The sequence below is a fragment of the Macaca fascicularis genome, chromosome 12, assembly GCF_037993035.2.
Source record: "Macaca fascicularis isolate 582-1 chromosome 12, T2T-MFA8v1.1".
Classification (NCBI taxonomy): Eukaryota; Metazoa; Chordata; class Mammalia; order Primates; family Cercopithecidae; genus Macaca; species Macaca fascicularis.
The window spans coordinates 98,199,046-98,221,432 of record NC_088386.1 but is presented as its reverse complement, the minus strand read 5'-3'; the positions used below and the strand labels follow the sequence as shown (position 1 = coordinate 98,221,432).

Below are 22,387 nucleotides of genomic sequence, written 5' to 3'. Positions count from 1 at the left end.
CCATTGCACTTCAGCCTGGGCAACCAGAGCTAAAATCCATCTCAAAAAAAAAAAAAAAAAAGGAAACAAGACCTTCTTATGGCCTTGCTTTCTAGTTTTTCTGGCTTTCGGTAATATTTATCTGGCCCTTCATAGTGACCTCCAAATATCTGCACTGGGCTATCTGCTTGCAAAAATTACACAAATAATTTCAAGAGCAGGATCTGTGTAATAATGAAGCTACTGTAATACTCACTCTCACAGCCTTCACCCCGTGTAAGATTAAGTACATATTCATCCTTTTGGAGGCCCCTGAAACACAGAAACACCCATGTCAAAACTTACTTTCTTCTTTCTTAATCTAGAATTTCCCTAGTTAAAACCGATTAGCTATTTGGAGCTGAAATGTGATGGTTTTATTTTCCAAATACAAAACTAATCATGATTTAAAATTTGAACCTCTTCCACTTGAATGTATTCCTTTTCCCTTAAAATAAAAGCTGATTTTAAAACCCATGTTGCAGTAGGAAATCAAATCATACAACAAATTTAGGATAAAACTTTTGTCTAGGTTTGGTCTCAACCTTTTTCAAAAAAGCAAGATAACCTTCCACACCTTTTTATAGAGAAAAATACAAGTTTTAACTATAAAAATAATGATTAGGCTGGGAATGATGTTCACGCCTCTAATCCCAGCACTTTGGGAGGCCAGGCAGGTAGATCTCTTGAGCCTAGGAGTTCCAGACCAGCCTAGGTAACACGGCAAAACCCGTCTCTACAAAAAAAAAAAAAAAAGTCAGCAGGGTGTGGTGGCATGTGCCTATAGTCCTAGCTACTTGGGAGGCTGAGGTGGGAGGATTGCTTGAGTCTTGGAGGCAGAGGTTGTAGTGAGCCCAGATTGCACCACTGCATTCCTGCCTGGGCAATGGAGTGAAACCCTGTCTCAAATAATAATAATAATGATTAAAAAGAGGGCTAATCATTAGCCTCCTTTTAGGCATTTTAGGACATGTCTCTATTTAATCCAGCATGAGACTTACTGTATATCTGGCATTTTTGGCATTCTTTTCCTTCAGAACTATGATTACGTTTTACTTACTGACTCATCCTCCTAGGGGGATTTTTTCCCATTATATAGTTATCAATCTAACCAGTTTTTTCAGTGTATATCTGTCAGAGACATTGGAACCAGAGCAACTCCATCCTAAATAGGGGCTGGGTGGCCAGGTGCAGTGGCTCACACCTGTAATCCCAGCACTTTGGGAGGCCGAGGCAGGCGGATCACCAGGTCAGGAGATCGAGACCAGCCTGACCAACATGGTGAAACCCTGTCTCTACTAAAAATACAAAAATTAGCCAGGTGTGGTGGCCTGTGCCTGTAATCCCAGCTACTCAGGAGGCTGAGGCAGGAGAATCACTAGAACCCGAGAGGCGGAGGTTGCAGTGAGCCAAGATCGCCCCACTGCATGCCAGCCTGGGCGACAGTGCAAAACTCCCTCTGGGGAAAAAAAAAAAAGCGGCCGGGGAAGCTGGGTAAAATGACGATGAGACCTGCTGGGCTGCATTCCCAGACGGTTAAGGCATTCTAAGTCACAGGATGAGATGAGATAGAAGGTTAGCACAAGATACAGGTCATAAAGACCTTGCTGATAAAACAGATTGCAGTAAAGAAGCCAGCTAAAACCCAACAAAACCAAAGTGGTGACAAGAGTGACCTCTGGTCGTCCTCACTGCTATATTCCCACCAGGGCCAGGACAGTTTACAACTGCCACCGTAATGTCAGGAAGTTACCCTATATGGTCTAAAAAGGGGAGACATGAATAATCTACCCCTTGTTTAGCATATAATCAAGAAATAGGGCCATTGAGGTAGCTCATGCCTGGAATTCCAGCACTTTGGGAGGTCAGAGTAGGTGGATCACCTGAGGTGAACAGTTCGAGACCAGCCTGGCCAACATGGTGAAACCCCATCTCTACGGAAAATACAAAAATTAGCCGGGTGTGGTTGCGGGTGCCTGTAATCTCAGCTACTCAGGAGGTTGAAGGAGGAGAATCGCTTGGACCAGGGAGGCGGAGGTTGCAATGAGCCGAGATCATGCCACTGCACTGTAGCCTGGGCAACAGAGCGAGACTCCATCTCAAAAAAAATCTATAAAAGGCCGGTCGTGGTGATTCATGCCTGTAATCCCAGCACTTTGGGAGGCCGAGGCAGGTGGATCACGAGGTCAGGAGATCAAGACCATCCTGGCTAAGACGGTGAAACCCCGTCGCTACTAAAAATACAAAGAATTAGACAGGTGTGGTGGTGGGCGCCTATAGTCCCAGCTACTCGGGAGGCTGAGGCAGGAGAATGGTGTGAACCCAGGAGGCGGAGCTTGCAGTGAGCAGAGATTGCGCCACTGCACTCCAGCCTGGGTGACAGAGCGAGACTCCGTCTCAAAAAAAAAAAAAAAAAAATCTATAAAAATGGACAACCAGCAACCTTTGGGGCTGCTCTGTCTATGGAGTAGCCATTCTTTTATTCCTCTACGTTCTTAATAAACTTGCTTTCACTTTACGGATTCGCCCTGAATTCTTTCTTGCTGGAGATCCAAGAACCCTCTCTGGGGGTCTGGATCGGAACCCCTTTCCTATAACATTTCTGCTACCATCCAGAAACAGACTCCACACGTTTACCCTTCATAAAGTGCAGAATAAAAAATGGAACTATCAGAACTGTGAGGGTTTTTTTCTCCTTTCAAATATTACAGAATAATCTTTCCATATGCCAAAAATAAATGTCTTTAAGAAAATGCACCTAACACAAACTATTACGAGAATGGTTTCACAGCTAAGGATTACTCATATGCATTCTGTTTGCCAAATCTTTATGTAGAACATCTGTAAGACATCTTATTTTTTGTCAGGGAGAAGGGAATTTTTTTCTACGTCTTAAAAGTTTCGAGTCCGCTGAAATAAACTGACAATAGATTAATAGGAGAAAAGGCAAACAGATTTATTAACATGCAAATGTGCACAGCAGCCATACAAAATATGAAACTCAAAGAAGGGCCAGATGGCTGAAGCTTTATAAGGGAGAGGGAGAAGGGAGATGGGATAAATGTAGGCAATTTTGAGAGGCAGTAAATGATTTTCGAGAGAGCTGACTGGACCCAAAGAATAGGCAATCATTTGTAAATGATTCTATTTGAAAAGTGAATGGGACCTGAAGAACACACAATGGCTTGTGACAAAGCCTGTCTAGATGAGGTGACTTTCCTCAGTCTTTCTGCTCTATGAGTTTCATCCTCTCTGTTTTGAAATTTCAGTGATCAAAGGCAACTATATTCCTTCTGGAGGAGCTTCAGATAAGGGAGCTTCAGAACAGGAGACATAAAGTTCTTGGTTCTGAGGCTGCTTCTAAGGCCTTTTAATTTCCTTTAGTTCAAAATGCTCAGCATGCCAAAGCACCATACTTTGGGGTATTGTTTTCTAAGCCCCAACATTTGCCATTATCTTGTCTTCTTGCATCCTCCTGTAAGGATTTTTTTTTTTTCCTAACCATCAACTTTGGTCACAGAAAAATGAGGACGTAGAGGAAAATCTGGTGGGGTGATTAAGCTAAGTAACAATTTTCTTTTCTTTTTTTTTTTTTGAGACTGAGTCTCACTCTGTCGCCCAGGCTGGATGGAGTGCAGTGGTGTGATCTCGCCTCATTGCCAGCTCTGCCTCCTGGGTTCATGCCATTCTCCTGCCTCAGCCTCCCGAGTAGCTAGACTACAGGTGCCCACCACGCCCAGCTAATTTTTTTGTATTTTTAGTAGAGATGAGGTTTCACCATCTTAACCAGGATGGTCTCGATCTCCTAACCTCCTGATTTGCCCGCCTTGGCCTCCCGAAGTGCTGGGATTACAGGCATGAGCCACCACACCCAGTCGGGCTAAGTAACAATTTTCTAGTTAAGGGGTTAAAGAACAGCATCATGCTTCCAGTTGTCAATTACCTTGCCTATCTCAGTATAACTAAGGACAATCCTACAGAAAGCAGCCCAATTCCTTAGCTTTATGAACAAAGGTCTTCACACTTTTTCCAACCTTATCCCCCCCTTTTACCTCTTATAGTCTAGACACACTGAACCTCTTAGAGTTCTCAGAATGTATCAGGCTCTTTCCCAAAGTTTATCTTCTTTCTAATTAAAGAAAAAAAGAGAGTGATTCTATCATTTCCTACTGACTATTCCCTCCACCTTCAGCGCCTTTCCCTGCCCCTTCTCCAGGCTAAAGCCAGCATCAATTGTCATCTCCCAACTGGAGAACGTTAACCATTCTCCAATTCCCCAGTCACCATTACTTGCCTTGTCCTCTATGTTCCCAAAGAGATTTGTTCACACTCTGGAGTAGTATAACATTCCTCTCCTATGGTTTTGGTTTGGGGAGGAAAAGAATTATGGGTGACTTTAAATATTATTTTCTTCTTTATTCTTTTTTATATGTTTTAATGTCCTAGAATTTATTTTTAGAAACAGGGTCTCACCTGGCCAGGCACGGTGGCTCACACCTGTAATCCCAGTACTTTGGGAGGCCAAGGCCGGCAGATCACCTGAGGTCAGGAGTTCGAAACCAGCCTGGCCAACATGGTGAAACCCGTCTCTACTTAAAATGTAAAAAGAATTAGCTGGGCGTGGTGGTATGCACCTGTAATCCCAGCTACTCGGGAGGCTGAAGCAGGAGAATCACTTGAACCCGGGAGGTGGAAGTTGCAGTGAGCCAAGATCATGCCATTGCACTCCAGCCTGGGGGACAAGAGCGAGACTTCGTCTCCAAAAAAAAAAAAAAAAAAAAAAAGAAGAAGAAGAAGAAAAAAGAAAAAGAAATAGGGTCTCACTTTGTCATCCAGGCTGGAGTACAGTGGCATGATCACGGGAAGTTGAACTCCTGCACTCAAGAGATCTTTCCGCCTTGGCCTCCTACAGTGTTGTTTTGTTTTGCTTTGTTTTCTGAGACAGAGTCTTGCTCTCCCGCCCAGGCTGGAGTGCAGGGGCGCGATCTTGGCTCACTGCAACCTCCACCTCCCAGGTTCAAGCAATTCTCCTGCCTCAGCCTCCCATGTAGCTGGGATTACATGTGCCTGACACTGTGCCCGGCTAATTTTTGCATTTTTAGTAGAGACAGGGTTTCTCTATCTCGGCCAGACCGGTCTCAAACTCCCGACCTCGTGATCCACCCACTTGGGCCTCCCAAAGTGCTGGGATTACAGGTGTGAGTCACCAAGCCGGCCTGCTTTTCTTTTTAGACAGAGTTTCTCTCTTGTTGCCCAGGCTGGAGTGCAATGGCACGATCTTGGCTCACTGCAATCTCTGCCTCCCGAGTTTGAGTGATTCTCCTGCCTCAGCCTTCTGAGTAGCTGGGATTACAGGCGCCCGCCACCATGTCCGGCTAATTTATTTTTAGTAGAGACGGGGTTTTGCCCTGTTGGTCAGGCTGGTCTTGAACTCCTGACCTCAGGTGATCACCCACCTCAATCTCCCAAAGTGCTGGGATTACAGGCGTGAGCCACTGCACCTGGCCTCAGAACAAAAATTATACTCAAGGTAAGGAAAAAAAAAAAAAAATTGTGTAAACTCTCTGTTCATTATAAAAATACAAATTACTTCACAGATGACACTTTATTATCAGCACTAAATCTTAATATTTATTGAAGCCTCCAGGATATGTTAATATTCTATTTAGCACTCTGGTTTATCATAGATTAGGTTTGCAATGACTTTTTTCAAAAAATCATATTGTATCATTCTAGTAAGCCTCCTTGGGCCCTTGGTGGAATAGAGAGGGTTTAAATAAGCCATTCCAGGAACCAGAATTTTGATTGTCCCTAGTAGATTCCACAAGATTAACATATTTAGCTGGAATGGGAATGCTTCCTTAGAGCAAGACTTTATGAAGACAGCAAAAATGACTAACCAAGTGTCTAAAATCTGCAGTATAAAAGAGCTCTGGGTTGGGCATGGTGGCTCACGCCTGTAATCCTAGCACTTTGGGAGGCCGAGGCGGGTGGATCACCTGAGGTTAGGAGTTTGAGACCAGCCTGGCCCACATGGTGAAACCCCATGTTTACTAAAATTACAAAAATTAGCCGGGCGTGGTGACAGGCTCCTGTAATCCCAGATACTCGGGAGGCTGAGGCAGGAGAATCACTTGAACCCAGGAGGCAGAGGTTGCAGTGAGCCGAGATCATGCCATAGCACTCCAGCCTGGGCTACAGAGCAAGACTGTCTCAAAAAAAAAAAAAAAAGAAAAAAGGCCAGGTGCAGTGGCTCACGCCTGTAATCCCAGCACTTTGAGAGGCTAAGGCAGGCAGATCATGAGGTCTGGAGATCGAGACCATCCTGGCTAACATACAGAAACCCTGTCTCTACTAAAAATACAAAAAATTAGCCGGGTGTGGTGGCAGGCGCCAGTAGTCCCAGCTACATGGGAGGCTGAAGCAGGAGAATGGCATGAACCCAGGAGGCAGAGCTTGCAGTGAGCTGAGATCGGGCCACTGCACTCTAGCCTGAGTGACAGAGCGAGACTTCATCTCAAAGGAAAAAAAAAAAAAGCTCTCATTTGCAGTCCACACAAACATGTCTATATGCAACATAAACAATATGCAGAAGGTTATGATATTTTGATATTTATTTTCATTTTTCTCTTCATTACAAAACAGTGAGCTGGATGTGGTGGTGCATGCCTGTAAGTTCCAGCTACCCAGGAGGCTGAGGCAGGAGGATGGCTTGAGCACAGGAGTTCTGGGCTATAGTGTGTGCTGTGCTGATCAGGTGTCAGCATAAGTTCTACATCAATATGGTGACCACCTAGGAGTGGGGACCACCAGGTTACCTAAGGAGGGGTGAACTGGCCCAGGTCAGAAATGGAGCAGGTCAAAAACTCCCTGCTAGGCCGGGCGTGGTGGCTCACGCCTGTAATCCCAGCACTTTGGGAGGCCAAAGTGGGCAGATCATGAGATCAAGAGATCGAGACCATCCTGGCCAACATGGTGAAACCCTGTCTCTACTAAAAATTTATAAATTAGCTGGGCGTGGTGGCAGGTGCCTTAAATCCCAGTTACTGGGGAGGCTGAGACAGAAGAATCACTTGAACCAGGAGGCGGAGGTTGCAGTGAGCCAAGATCACGCCACTGCACTCCAGCCTGGGTGACAGAGCAAGACTCTGTCTCAAAAAAAACAAAAAACAAAAAAAAACCCTGCTGATCAGTAGTGGTATTGTGTCTGTGAATAGCCACTGCACTCCAGCCTGGGCAACATAGTGAGACCCTGTCTCTAAAAATAAAAAAGAAAAAGAAAAAGGAAAAAGAAAAAGAACTGTGAAAGCCCTTAGCCATACATGCCTAAGTTGTGTTTTCTATTTTAATTTCTCTTCTTGTATGGACCAGTGATTATTTTCTTTCATGTGTCCTGTTCTCTTGCACCATGCAGGTCTGGCTAGGATGCAAGGTGACTTCTGAGGTCAGTTCCTTTATTACTATTTGCAAAAACAGTGATACTTTATCAACCTGTAATTTCCAAATGATTACTTCAAATAAAGATTTTATGAACTGCATTGCTGAAGAGGCTTGGGCAGTGCTCTACAAAAGTTCCCAGTTTTACTTAGTACTGGGAAATTGCCTTCGTTCTGTTTGTTCTGTTCTGCAAGCTCTGCTCTAAGGCCAGCACCTCTTACTCAGCTGTCTTCATGTTTGATGTGATCAGTGTTTTCTGTACTGTGGTGACTGGTGAGAGATTAAATTTGTATACTTTGACTTTTTCCACCTTGCACAAAAACTCCATTGTATTATATCTGTAATGTTAGTTAAAACCTTCTTGTTCGTATCCCCACAGGGGTTTTGCTGTTAAGCCATTTTAATCTACTGTGAGGCCTACAACAGTATTTACAGCATTGTGTTGCAAAACATCTCCTTAGGAAGAGAGATGGTGAATTCCTTAAGGTCTCCAACTGTCGCCCAAATATTTAGTCTAAGTTGGACATATATTAGGTCCTCAATAAATGCAGTGCTTATTTGAATAAACAATGATCTAATATAAAACATACTTTCTAAGGAGCAGAGGAGCATCAGGAGAAATTATCAAATGAGTTGAATATATTAATAGAATTTTCTGAACTAAAAGTGAAAATCCAAGTTAAAAATGGACAAATGGGGCCAGGCACAGTGACTCATCCTTGTAATCCCAGCACTTTGGGAAGCTGAGGTGGGAGGATCGCTTCAGCCCAGGAGTTCCAGGCTGCAGTGAGCTATGATCACACCACTGTACTCCAACCTGGGCAACAAGGTAAGACCTGGTTTCTAAAAAATAAAGATAAAATGGACAAAATATCTGAATAGACATTTCTCTAAAGAAGGATATACAAATGGCCAATAAACACATTAAAAAAAGATGCTTAACATCTTTAGCCATTAGGAAAATCAAGACTATAATGAGATACCACTTTACACTCATTAAGATGGCTAAACTAAGGCTGGGCGTGGTTGCTCACGCCTGTAATCCCAGGACTTTGGGAGGCCAAGGCAGCAGGATCACCTGGGGTCTGGAGTTTGAGACCAACCTGACCAACATGGTGAAACCTCGTCTCTACTAAAAAATACAAAATTAGCCATTGAGATTTTAGAACTTGGACTGGCTTCCTTGCTTCTCAACTTGCAGGCGGCCTATCATAGGACTTCACCTTGTGATCGTTGTGAGTCAACGCTCCCTAATAAACTCCCCTTCATATATACATCTGTCCTATTAGTCTGTCCCTCTAGAGAACCCTAATACAACCTCATCTTTAAAACAATTTTCTTGACCAGGCGCAGTGGCTCATGCCCATAATCCCAGCACTTTGGGAGGCTGAGGCAGGCGGATCACCTGAGGTTGGGAGTTCAAGACCAGCCTGACCAACATGGAGAAACCCTGTCTCTACTAAAAATACAAAATTAGCCAGGCATGGTGGCACATGCCTGTATGCTACTCGGGAGGCTGAGGCAGGAGAATCGCTTGAAACCGCGTGGTGGAGAATGCAGTGAGCCGAGACCGCGCCACTGCACTCCAGCCTGGGCAAAATTCCATCTCAAAAAACAAAACAAAACCAAAAAAAAAACCTTTCAGGGGTGCATTAGGCAAGAGACAGAGAGCTATGATAAGAGGAGATTTTCCTATGATAATAGTGTACCTGCACTCTTGCTGAGACAAAATCCATTTGGTAATGGGCTTGTTTTAATTTTTCTCAAGAACTGCCAGCCAGTAATGCTATTTCACTCAATCCTATGCAACAGTTACAGCAATCAAGATGACGAAACGGATAACCAATGGTAAAGAACCCATTAGAGTGCCAAAGCTGGTCTCTGTATCACAAAGGATTTCAATGCTAGGGCTAGAGAAAGAAAAATTAATGAGGCTGGGCTAGAAAACAAATGACAAGACAGCAGTGAGTAAAGTGTTACTAGGATATACTTAGAAATCTGCTGATGTCTGCAACCATATATTTTTTTAATGTCCTTACAAGAATGAATTTATTTTTAATTAAAAAATGTTCTTTTGGAGACAGGCTCTTGCAACTAAGTTGCTCAGGCTGACCTCAAACTCCTGGGCTCCTAAGGGAGCCTCCTGCCTCAGCCTTCGCAGTAGCTGGGACTACAAGTGCCTGCCTATCCTGGCTGCAAGCATATTTGCAAATAACATCACAGCAGGAACAGGAAGGTGCTTGCCTTTCAGAAGTTTCAGAGGATGGATTTTTACAACTTATTTTAACAATTAGTAAAAAGGCATTTATTTAACTTTCACGGATTACAAATCACTGTCACATCTTTCTACACTGGAGCCTCCTGAGAGGGGGCTAAAGCAGGTATTAGTTGTCTCATCATCACTATCATAAAAAATGACGTTTATTGAATTCTTTTTTCTTTTCCTTCGTTCTTTTTTTTTTTTTTTTTTTTTTTTTGTAGAGATGGGGTCTTGATACATTGCTCTTGCCCTGGCTGGTCTTGAACTCCTGGGTTCAAGAGATACTCCTGCGCTGGCCTCCTAAAGTGCTGAGATTACAGGCGTGAGTCGTTGTGCCCAGCCTGAATTCTTATATCCCAGGCAAAAAAGAATGTTTTGACCCTACCATGTTAATCCAATGAATGTTTTGACTGTCAGAGGAAAAACTCAAATTTCACAGAAATAACAGCTATAAAAGAAGGTTCACAATAGCAGTAGTTAAAATGGACAGAGTTTGATGAGGATAAAAACCTAATGTCTAAAATAGCCCAGCATAAAGGTGCATGCCTATAGTCCCTGCTACTTTTGGAGGCTGAAGCAGGAGGCTCCCTTGAGGCCAGGGGTTCGAGGCTGTCCTGCACTATGATGATGCCTGTGACACCCATCTCTAAATTACAAAAAAAAGACCTAATGACTGAAATGAATCTTATCTTTAAATACACATGGAAAAAATTTATCCTGAGCATAATTTTGGTAAAATAAAAACGAGAACAGAGACTGGGCGCGGTGGCTCTCGCCTGTAGTCCCAGCACTTTGGGAGGCAAGGAAGGTGTATCATGAGGTCAGGAGTTTGAGACCAGCCTGGCCAACATGGTGAAACCCCATCTCTACTAAAAATACAAAAATTAGCTGGGCATGGTGCATGCCTGTAGTCCCAACTACTCAGGAGGTTGAGGTGGGAGAAATGCTCGAACCTGGGAGGCGGAGGTTGGAGTGAGCTGAGGTCAGGCCACTGCACTCCAGCCTGGGCAACAGAGTGAAACTCTGTCTCAAAAAAAAAAAAAAAAAAAGGAAGAAAAAAATGAGAATAGAAAAAAAATTGGAAATAGTTTCACTGTACTGCAGAGAAATTTGATCAAGAATTAAACTGGTTATAACAATAGTTTACATGGGTATATTCATAAATACAGGGTTCAAAATGGCAGGTCAAAATCACATATGTGATTCAAGTTCAGAGTGCAAAAAATGAGGTGAAAATAGCAAGATCAAAATGGCATTATTGACTTGATGTTTAGAATCCTGCCTAACTTCTTACCTCCTATGTAATGTTAAATAAGTCTCACTATTGGGCTCTCTCTTTATCTGTAAAATGAGAAATATAATGGCTGAAACTACCTCACCATGTTGCGGATTGAATGAGATAATATATATAAAGTGGTTAGCATAGTGTGTGGCACTAGTGAAAGACATTTAAACCCTGTCTGTTCCAAAAATGTATCATACTCTTATAGTGTGCCAGGACAGGATCTTTAAAAATAGGTCTCCTAGTCACTAAACCACATTACTTATCTGTAAGTACATTTCTTATAATTAAAGAAATATTCAGAGCAAATCTCAGGTGAAGCTACTGCAGAGCTACTCTGATTATTTCTTTATTTTGTAATATATTTTAATTTAGAAAACATTGTCCTGGCGGGGCATGGTGGCTCATGCCTGTAATCCCAACACTTTGGGAGGCCAGGGCAGGAGAATCATTTGAACTCAAGAGCTCCAGACCTTTGTGGGCAACATGGTGAAACCCCACCTCTACAGGAAAATACAAAAATGAGCCAGGTGTGGCAGCCTGTGCCTATAGTCCCAGCTATTCAGGAGGCTGAGGCAGGAGGATGACTTGAGCGTGGGCAGTCGAGGCTGCAGTGAGTCCTGTTCATGCTGCTGTGCTCCAGCTTGGGTGAGAGAGCAAGACCCTGTCTCAAAAAAACGGGGGAAAAAAAAAAGAAAGAAAGAAAAAAGGAAAGAAAATGTTGTCCCAATCAACTATTTGGGTATAGAGTAAATTAAAAATGCTAAAGACTGCTTAGAAAGTCCAAAAAATAAAAATACTATCCTTGTGCGTGTGGTTTTTTTTTTTTTTTTTTTTTTTTGAGACAGAGTCTTGCTCTGTCCCCCAGGGTGGAGTGCAGTGGCGCAATCTCGGCTCACTGCAACCTCTGCCACCTGGGTTCATGCCATTCTCCTGCCTCAGCCTCCCAAGTAGCTGGGACTATAGGCGCTCGCCACTACGCCCGGTTTTTTGTATTCTTTAGTAGAGACGGGGTTTTACCGTGTTAGCCAGGATGGTCTTGATCTCCTGACCTCGTAATCCGCCTGCCTCGACCTCCTAAAGTGCTGGGATTACAGGCGTGAGCCACCGCGCCCGGCCTGTCCTTGTGTTTTAAAAATATTTGACATGTAGGCCGGGCACGGTGGCTCACGCCTGTAATCCCAGCACTTTGGGAGGCCGAGACGGGCGGTTCACGAGGTCAGGAAATCGAGACCATCCTGGCTAATGCGGTGAAGCCCCGTCTCTACTAAAAATACAAAAAAATTAGCCAGGCGCAGCGGCCGGTGCCTGCAGTCCCAGCTACTCAGGAGGCTGAGGCAGGAGAATGGCGTGAAACCGGGAGGCGGAGCTTGCAGTGAGCCGAGATCGCGCCACCACACTCCAGCCTGGGCGACTGAGCAAGACTCTGTCTCAAAAAAAAAAAAAAAAAAAAAATTTGACATGTGGCTGGGCACAGAGGCTCACACCTGTAATTCCATCACTGTGGGAGGCCAAGGTGGGTGGATCACCTCAAGTCAGGCGTCTGAGACCAACCTGGCCAACATGGTGAAATCCCTCCTCTACTAAAAATACAAAAATTAGCAGGGCACGGTGGCACACCCCAGTTACTCTGGAGGAGGCTGCAGTGAGCCAAGATCATGCCATTGCACTCCAGCCTGGGCGACAGAGCAAGACTCCGTGTCACAAAAAAAAAAAAAAAAAATGACATGTAAATAGCTATTTTTGTTTGGTTTATTGACCCAACGTTGCTTTATTACTTCTCAAAGAAAAAAAAGCGGCCAATGAAGCAATAACAGTCTTAGTTTCAAAAATAATGGAGTACAGAATACCAGGAAACCATTTAGCCTGTCGGTTCTCTCACGTGAAAATAGGTATGATAAAATACACACACTTCACAGAGTTATTATGAGGACTAATTATTGCCCTTAAACTCTTTGAAATTCCCATGTGAAAGACATTTAACCTTATCTTTTCTAGGAGCAGATAGGTAAGGCATATATATATATGGGAAGACAACATTCATCCAAAAGTTAAAATAGGCTCTTGCTTGTGTAACTTGAATTTCTACTTGGCAAGAATGTAATTTAGCAGAGGGAATGCTATTATATAATTTTTTAAATACATGTTTCAAAAGCATATAATATTCATTAATCTTTTTCATGATTTCATCCTCACATAGTATCTATATAGCAACAATAGTTACACAAAGTGCTTAATTCAGTATTCACACATATATAGCATATCAAATACTTTTGTATGGTCATGCTATTATTATTATTATCTTTTTTTTTTTTGAGACGGAGTTTCGCTCTTGTTGCCCAGGCTGGAGTGCAATGGTGTGATCTTGGCTTACCGCAACCTCTGCCTCCCGGGTTCAAGCAATTCTGTCTCAGCCCTACGCCTGGCTAATTTTGTGTGCGTGTGTGTTTTTTAGTAGAGATGGGATTTCTCCATGTTGGTCAGGCTGGTCTCGAACTCCCGACCTCAGGTTACCGCCCGCCTCGGTCTCGCAAAGTGCTGGGATTACAGGTGTAAGCCACCGTCCCTGGCCCATGCTATTATTTTTAAAACCTTTCTTGTTTTTTAGTATAACCAAAAACTATGTAATTGTTGTTGTTGTTTTTTTTTTTTTTTTTTTTTTTTTTTTTTGAGACAGAGTCTCGCTCTGTAGCCCAGGCTGGAGTGCAGTGGCCGGATCTCAGCTCACTGCAAGCTCCGCCTCCCGGGTTCACACCATTTTTGTTTTTAGATAGTCTCGCTTTGTTGCCCAGACTGTAGTGCAGTAGCTCGATCTTGGCTCACTGCAACCTCTGCCTCCCAGGTTCAAGTGATTCTCGTGCCTCAGCCTCTCCAGTAGGTGGGACTACAGGACATGCCACTACACCCGGCTAATTTTTATTTTATTTATTTATTTATTTGAGACGGAGTCTTGCTGTGTCGCCCAGGCTGGAGGGCAGTCTCGTGATCTTCGCTCACTGCAAGCTCCGCCTCCTGGGTTCACGCCATTCTCCTGCCTCAGCCTCCCCAGCAGCTGGGACTACAGGCGCCCGCCACCATGCCTGGCTAATTCTTTGTATTTTTAGTAGAGACAGGGTTTCACCATGTTAGCCAGGATGGTCTCGATCTCCTGACCTTGTGATCCACCCGCCTTGGCCTCCCAAAGTGCTGGGATTACAGGTGTGAGCCACCACGCCCAGTCTAATTTTTACATTTTTAGTAGAGAAGGGGTTTCACCATGTTGGCCAGGTGGGTCTCGAACTCCTGACCTCAAGTGATCCACCCACTTCAGCCTCCCAAAGCACAGCAATTACAGGGGTGAGCCACTGTGCCCAGTCATGCTGTTCTGATAGTGAGTTATTACAAGATCTGATGGCTGAAAAGTGGCTGTTTCTCCTGCCAGCTTGTGAAGAAGGTGTCTTGCTTCCCCTTGTGCCATGATTGTTTCCTGAGGCCTCCCCAGGCAGGCAGAACTGTGAGTCAATTAAACCTCTCTTGTTTATAAATTACCTAGTCTCAGATAGTATATTTATAGCAGTGTGAAAACGGACTAATGCAAGTATATAAGAAAGTGAAACCCCCCATAATCCCATACCACAGAAACGTGATTGCTAATAGTTTGGTATCTATTCTTCCAATATTTTCCCTTTCACTAATGTGTATATAAGCAATAAATGTTATATAACCTATATATAATAAAACTAATGTATAAATATACATACGTATATGCTATCCCAAAAGTGTTTACTGATTTATACAATTACATATATTTATTTATTTAAATAATTATTACATATAGATATGTGGTTCTATAATGCACACTATTCTGGAGGGCCGAGAGTGAGGCAACAGGAGAGAGACTAGGATGTACTATTTAAGGAGGCACTCACTCACAGGGACTGACTCTGCACTTGTACCACCCTGATTGTGAGTGTCACCTTAAGCACTGTACCGTAGGCCAAGGCCTTGCCACACCTTAGTCCCAGTCCTGCCAGCAACTGGCTTTTTATTTTTCCCACTCAAATCTTGAAAATCTTTCCATGTAGATCTATCTATCTAACAGGACATTTATTTCCAGTTTTCTGATGAACATCCTTGTGTATATATCTGTGCTTTTACTAGAATTTTGGTATGCCAAATTTCTTTCTTTTTTTTTTTTTTAGACAGAGTCTCGCTATGTCACCAGACTGCAGTGCAGTGACCTGATCTCAGCTCACTGCAACCTCCACCTCCCGGTTCAAGTGATTCTCCTGCCTCATCCTCCCGAGTAGCTGGGACTACAGGCACGCACCACCATGCCCAGCTAATTTTTGTATTTTTAGTAGAGACGGGGTTTCACCATGTTGGTCAGGATGGTCTTGATCTCTTGACCACATGATCCACCTGCCTCGGCCTCCCAAAGTGTAAGGATTGCAGGTGTGAGCCACTGCGCCCAGCCCGTACTTTCTTTTTATAACAGAAGTCACTTTGTCCTTAAAAATATTTCTACTAATTTACATTACCATCAAAAGTGTCTTTTTCTTAACTCTCTGACCAATACTGAGTATTATAAAATGTTTAAAGCTTCGGCAGTTAGTAGGTAAAAATAATTGTTTATTTTGGTTTTATTTTATTTTTATTTTTATTTTTTTTTGAGACAGAGTCTCGCTCTGTCGCCCAGGCTGGAATGCACTGGTGCAATCTCAGCTCACTGCAGCCTCCACCTCCTGGGTTCAGGCAATTCTCCTGCCTCAGTCTCCCGAGTAACTGGGATTATAGGCATGCACCGCCACACCTGGCAAATTTTTGTATTTTTTGTAGAGACGAAGTTTCACCATGTTGGCCAGGCCGGTCTCGAACTCCTGACCTCAGGTGATCCACCCACCTCAGCCTCCAAACGTGCTGGGATTACAGGTGTGAGCCACTGAACCTGGCCTGTTTTGGTTTTAATTTGCATTTTTAAAGTGATATAGGGGCATTTCTCTCTCTTAAACATTTGTAGGAGCCAGGCATGGTGGTGAGCCTGCAGTCTAGAGGATCCCTTGAGACCAGGAGTGAGAGGCTGTGTTTTTACGGAGTCCAACATATCAGTCTTTTATGGCTTCTCAGTTATGTGTTCGGAGAGCCCTTCTTCATTCAAAACAATTGTTATGACAGCTTTATTGAGATATAATTCATATTTCATAAGATTCGCCTTTTTGAAGTACACATTTCAGTGGTTTTTATATAATCTGTAATTCAACTTTCACCACTACTTAATTTTAGAACACTTCATTACTGCAAAAAGGAACCCCTTACCCATTAGCAATCACTCCCCAGTGCCCCTCCCTCTAGCCCCTGATAATCATCAACCTACTTCTGTCTCTATGGATTTGCCTACCCTGGACATTTTATATAGATGGAATTACACAATATATGGCTGCTTGTGATTGGCTTCTCTCACTTTGCATGTTTCAAGGTTCATCCATGTTGTGGCATGTATCTATACTTAATTCTCTTTTCTTTTCTTTTTTTTTTTTTTTTTTTGAGACTGAGTCTCACTCTGTGAGTCTCACTCCAAGCTGGAGTGCAGTGGCACAATCTCGGTTCACTGCAACCTCCACCTCCCGGGTTCAAGTGATTCTCCTGCCTCAGCCTCCCACGTATCTGGGATTACAGTCGCCTGCCACCACGCCCAGCTAATTTTTGTATTTTTAGTAGAGACGAGGTTTCACTATGTTGGCCAGGCTGGTCTTGAACTCCTGACCTTGTGATCCACCCACCTCGGCCTCCCAAAGTGCTGGGATTACAGGCGTGAGCCACCGTGCCCAGCCACTTAGTTCTTTTTTATGATTGAATAATATTGTTTATCCACCTGTTCATTGATGGACAATTTTTTTTCCAGCTTTTTAGCTATTACAAATACTGTTGCTATAAACATTTGTATATTAGTTTTTATTTGAACACCTGTTTTTAGTTCTTTAGGGCGTATACCTAGAAGCAGTATTGTTGGCTCATTTGGTAATTCTGTTTGACATTTTAAGGAACTTCCTGTCTTCCCGAAGGAGCCGTACCATTTTACAATTTCACCAGCAATATATAACAGTTCCAATTTCTCCATATCCTTCTCAATACTTCTTATTGTCTATCACTTTTATTTTAGCCACCCTAGTGGGTATGAATGGGGATCTCACTGTGGCTTTGATTTACATGTCCCTAATGGTTAATGATGTTAAGGATCATTTCATGTGCTTATTGGCCATTTGTGTATCTTCTTTGGAGAAATGTTATTTCTTTATTGGTTGCGCGTGGTGGCTCACACCTGTAATCCCAGCACTTTGGGAGGCCAAGGCAGGCAGATAACTTGAGGTCAGGTGTTCAAGACCAGCCTGGCCAACATGTGGAAACCTCATCTCTACTAAAATGCAAAAATTAACCGGGCGTGGTGGTGCATGCCTGTAGTCCCAGCTACTTGGGAGGCTGAGGCAGGAGAATCACTTGAACCCCAGAGGTAGAGGTTGCAGCAGTGAGCCAAGATCGTGCCACTTCACTCCAGCCTGGGTGACACAGCGAGACTTCATTTCAAACAAACAAACATATAACTTAACACTGTTGTCATTAAATAATTAACTGTGATTAGATTATAATGAACATAACAGGCACTCAAATACTTGTTTAATAAAAAAAGAATGAATTGAAGGAAAATAAAGCAGAGAGACTTTTTTTGGCAGCTGCTTACCAAAAAAACCAAAGTGAGAACCGATAAAGGTCTGAGCTAAGGCTGAAAGGATGGATTCTCAGATATTTGGGGAGTAAAATCTACTCCTCTTGCATTATTAAAACTTTTAGGTCAACTTTGTCCAATGCACAATGCCCTCAAGACCAAAGCAGCTCCCTCATTCACAGTGATAAATTTTTATGTTCCAGGTATTGTTCTAAGTACTTTGCATGTATAACTCATTTAATACTCACAGCAACTTTTCAATCCATGCTGTTGGCCAGAACTAAATCACATGGGGTTTCTATGGCCAAAGAAGGGGAGAGTAGATATTTGGACTACCAGACTCAACTACAGGCTAGCAGCCTTGTGTTTCCTGTGTGTCTTAGTCTTTGCTCTTACTTTGGAAATTAAGCTTGGCCGGGTGCGGTGGCTCAAGCCTGTAATCCCAGCACTTTGGGAGGCCGAGACGGGCGGATCACGAGGTCAGGAGATCGAGACCATCCTGGCTGACACGGTGAAACCCCGTCTCTACTAAAAAATACAAAAAACTAGCCGGGCAAGGTGGCGGGCACCTGTAGTCCCAGCTACTTGGGAGGCTGAGGCAGGAGAATGGTGTAAACCCAGGAGGCGGAGCTCACAGTGAGCTGAGATCCGGCCACTGCACTCCAGCCTGGGCGACAGAGCGAGACTCCGTCTCAAAAAAAAAAAAAAAAAAAAAAAGAAAGAAATTAAGCTCAAAGTTAGCTGGAAAGCAATTTCAGGGAAAAAGGGCCAAACGTATTGTATAGGCGGCTGACTAAACATCAGGTAAAGTCAATGAGCCTGGTGTGTGTGTATAAGCAAGCATGTGATGAGGAGAGTAATATATACTTGGTTTTCTAGTTACCATTGTTGCTCAACAAACTATCCCAAATCTTTGTGTCTTAAAATAATAATCCATGTATTTTGCTCACAAATCTGTAATTGGAGGAGGGCTCAGTAGGGATGGCTTATCTATGCTCTAGGATATCTAGAGACTCAACTAGGAAGACTTCAGGGCTGAGGGTGACTTGGCAGCTGGGACTGGAATTGTCTGAAGGCTTGTTTACTCACATGTGTGATGGTCGATGCTGCCCCTCAGACTGGACCTTAGTTTGTGCTGTCATGTGGCTTTTCCGTGGAGTTGCTTGGATTTCCTCTCATCATAATGGCTAAGTTCTGAAAGTGAGCATGCCGAGAGGCCAAGTTGGAAGCTGCATGACATTTTCATAATCTAGCCTTGCAACACATGTAGAGTCATGATGCAGTCACAAAGACCCTCCAAGTTCAAGGAAAGGAGACAAAGACCACCACTCAATGAGCAGTTTCAAAAAACTGGGGAATATGTTTTAAAATCACCAAAACTTAGTGTATGCATATACACAGCAGCCTCAAAGCCCTTTTTTGGCCCTCTATTAATGGTTCAGTACAGAAAAATGGTCTCCAGAGTGTGGTAGCCACTATGAAGTCTGGATTCTTAGGTGTCCTAGCCAGACTAGCTGTACCAGCATGGCATTGAACTTTCCCAACTAACTGTAAAAGTTGCTTCAACTGAGCCTTCACAAAAACTCAGTTGCGGTAACACAGATAAATGATTAAGTATATGGGCCCTGAAGTTAGATCACCTGAATTAAAGTCTCAGTTCTGTCATTTTCTAGTTTTGTGACCTTGAAAAAGTCAGTTAGCCTGTTTTTAAGTTTTGGGTTTTTGTTTTTGTTGTTTTGGAGACACGTTCTTGCCCTGTTGTCTCAGCTGGAGTGCAGTGGCATGATCATCACTCACTGCTGTCTCAACCTCCCAGACTCAAGCATCCCAAGTAGCTGGGACTCCAGGTGTGTGACACCATGTCTGGCTAATTTTTAATTTTTTTTTTTTTTTTTTTTTGGTAGAAAGAACGTCTTACTACATTGCCTAGGCCAGTCTCAAACTCTTGGGCTCAAGCGGTCCTCCCATCTCAGCCTCTGAACCACCATGCCCTGCTGCTTTAAGTTCTTTATATGAAAAGTAGAGAGAATGGAGGCCGGGCGCGGTGGTTCATGCCTGTAATCCCAGCACTTTGGGAGGTCAAGGCGGGCGAATCACGAGGTCAGGAAATCGAGACCATCCTGGCTAAGGGTGAAACCCCGTCTCTACTAAACATACAAAAAAATTAGCCGGGTGTGGTGGCAGGCGCCTGTAGTCCCAGCTACTCGGGAGGCTGAGGCAGGAGAATGGCATCAACCCGGGAGGCAGAGCTTGCAGTGAGCCTAGATCGCGCCACTGCGCTCCAGCCTGGGCAACAGAACAAGATGCCATCTCAAACAAAAAAAAAAAAAAGAAAAAAAGAAAAAAGTAAAGATAATGGGTCGGGCGCAGTGGCTCATGCCTGTAATCTCCGCTCTTTGGGAGGCTGAGGTGGGCGGATCACAAGGTCAGGAGTTTTGAGACCAGCCTGACCAACGTGGTGAAATCCCACCTCTACTAAAAATACAAAATTGGCCAGGCGTGGTGGCAGGCACCTGTAATCCCAGCTACTTAGGAGGCTGAGGCAGAGAATCACTTGAACCCTGGAAGCGGAGGTTGCAGTGAGCTGAGATCACGCCATTGTGAGAGGTGACAGCATGCTGGCAGCCCTCGCTCGCTCTGGGCGCCTCCTCAACCCCGTCGCCCACTCTGGCCGCGCTTGAGGAGCCCTTCAGCCTGCCGCTGCACTGTGGGAGCCTCTCTCCGGGCTGGCCGAGGCTGAAGCCAGCTCCCTCTGCTTGCGGTGAGGTGTGGAGGGAGAGGTGCAGGCGGAAACCGAGGCTGCGCAAGGCGCCGGCGGGCCAGCGTGAGTTCCGGGTGGGCGCGGGCTGGCGGGCCCGCACTCAGAGCAGCCGGGGGACGCTGCGCTGCGGGCCCCAGTCAGTAAGGGGCTTAGCACCAGGGCCAGCAGCTGCGGAGGGTGCGCCGCGTCCCACAGGAGTGCCGGCCCTCCCGCGCAGCCTGCCGCTGCCCGAGGGTCCCCCCACCCCCGCGCCGCCACCCCTACCTGTGGGTTCCCGCGAGGCCTGACCCTCCTCCAAGGGCGCCGGCCGCAGCTCCCTGGTGCCCGCTCCCATCCACCGCTCAAGGACTGAGAAGTGCAGGCCCACAGGTGGCGGGCAGCTCCATCTGCGGCCCTGCGTGGAAGCCACTAGGTGAAGCAAGCTGCGCTCCTTAGTGGGGACTTGGAGAACCTTTATGTCTAGCTCAGGGATTGTGAATACACCAATCAACACTCTGTGTCTAGCTCAAGGCTTGTAAACACACCAATCAGCACCCTGTGTCTAGTTCAAGGTTCCTAAATACACCTCTCAGTACTCTGTATCTAGCTAATCTAGCCGGGACTTGGAGAACTTTTCTGTCTAGCACTCTGTGTCTAGCTAAAGGATTGTAAATGCACCAATCAGCACTCTGTGTCTAACTCAGGGATTGTAAATGCACCACTCAGCACTCTGTCAAAAATGGACCAATCAGCTCTCTGTAAGATAGGCCAATCAGCTCTCTGTAAAATGGACCAATCAGCAGGATGTGGGTGGAGTCAAATAAGGGAATAAAAGCAGGCTGCCTGCGTTTCCTTTAACAATGGGCTTTGATTTCCGTTTGTAGCATGGAGTGCTTGTTATTGCGGTTTTTGTACTATAGTTTGTTGTTGCTCGGTGTTTGGGTTCATGCCACATTTGTGGGCTGTAACACTCACTCTGAGGGTCTGTAATTTCACTTCTGAGGCCAGCGAAACCATGAACCCACTGGGAGGAACGAGCACCTCCAGAGACGCTGCTTTAAGACTTGTAAAACTCACCGCGAAGGTCTGTAGCCTCACTCGTAAAGACAGTGTAGACCGTGAACCCACTACAAAGAAGAAACTCAACATGTCTGACTATCAGAAGGAGCAAACTCCAGACACACCATCTTTAAGAACTGTAACAGTCATCGTGAGGGTATGTGGTTTCATTCTTGAAGTCAGTGAGACCAAGAACCCACCAATTCTGGACACAATTGCCCTGCAATCTGGGCAACAAGAGTGAGACTGCATCTCAAAGAAACGGAAAAAAAAAAAAAAAAAAAAAGCTGGGTGTGATGGTGGGCGCCTATAATCCCAGCTACTCAGGTGCCTGAGGCGCAAGAATCGTTCGAACCCGGGAGATGGAAGTTGCGGTAAGCTGAAATTGTGCCTTTGCGCTTCAGCTTGGGCAACAGAGTGAGACTATCTCAAAAAAAACAAAACAAAACAAAAAACTAAGGCGAGCTCAGGGAGGACAAACCTCCCGTGGAGCAGAATAGCAAAAGCCCGTTTGATCTTGATTTTCAGTATGAATACGTACGGTCTGTGAAAGCAGTGTCTCACAAAAAAAAAAAAAGAGATAAATATTGTCTTCCTCATGGGCTTATGATAAAGGTTACATTAATACGTGTAAAACGTTTAGAAGAATGCCTGGCATGTAGAATTACTGAATAGATGTTAGTCATTATCATCAAGGCTTCTCACTTGGAGTGTATAGAGGAACTTTTGAATGCTCTAAAAATATTTTAAATACGTTGAATAGATACGTTAAATATCCATCATCATTATTTTAAAATAGTCTGGCCTGGACTGGAAGGGAACACACCAATAAATATTAATGAGAGTTATCGTGAAGTATTTGTTCATGGGTTATTTTAAATTTTATACTTT

The 22,387-nt window shown here is 44.3% G+C and overlaps 1 long non-coding RNA gene across 1 annotated transcript; it reads right to left on the bottom strand.

The window, feature by feature from the left end:
* Window positions 1-212: 212 nt before the first annotated feature.
* On the bottom strand, window positions 213-20,900 carry LOC135966605 (uncharacterized). The gene is made up of 3 exons (XR_010580035.2): window positions 20,723-20,900; window positions 18,787-18,891; window positions 213-291 (listed from the first exon to the last, which is right to left on the bottom strand). It is a non-coding gene; the product is annotated as an uncharacterized lncRNA (long non-coding RNA).
* Between the last annotated feature and the right edge of the window lie 1,487 nt (window positions 20,901-22,387).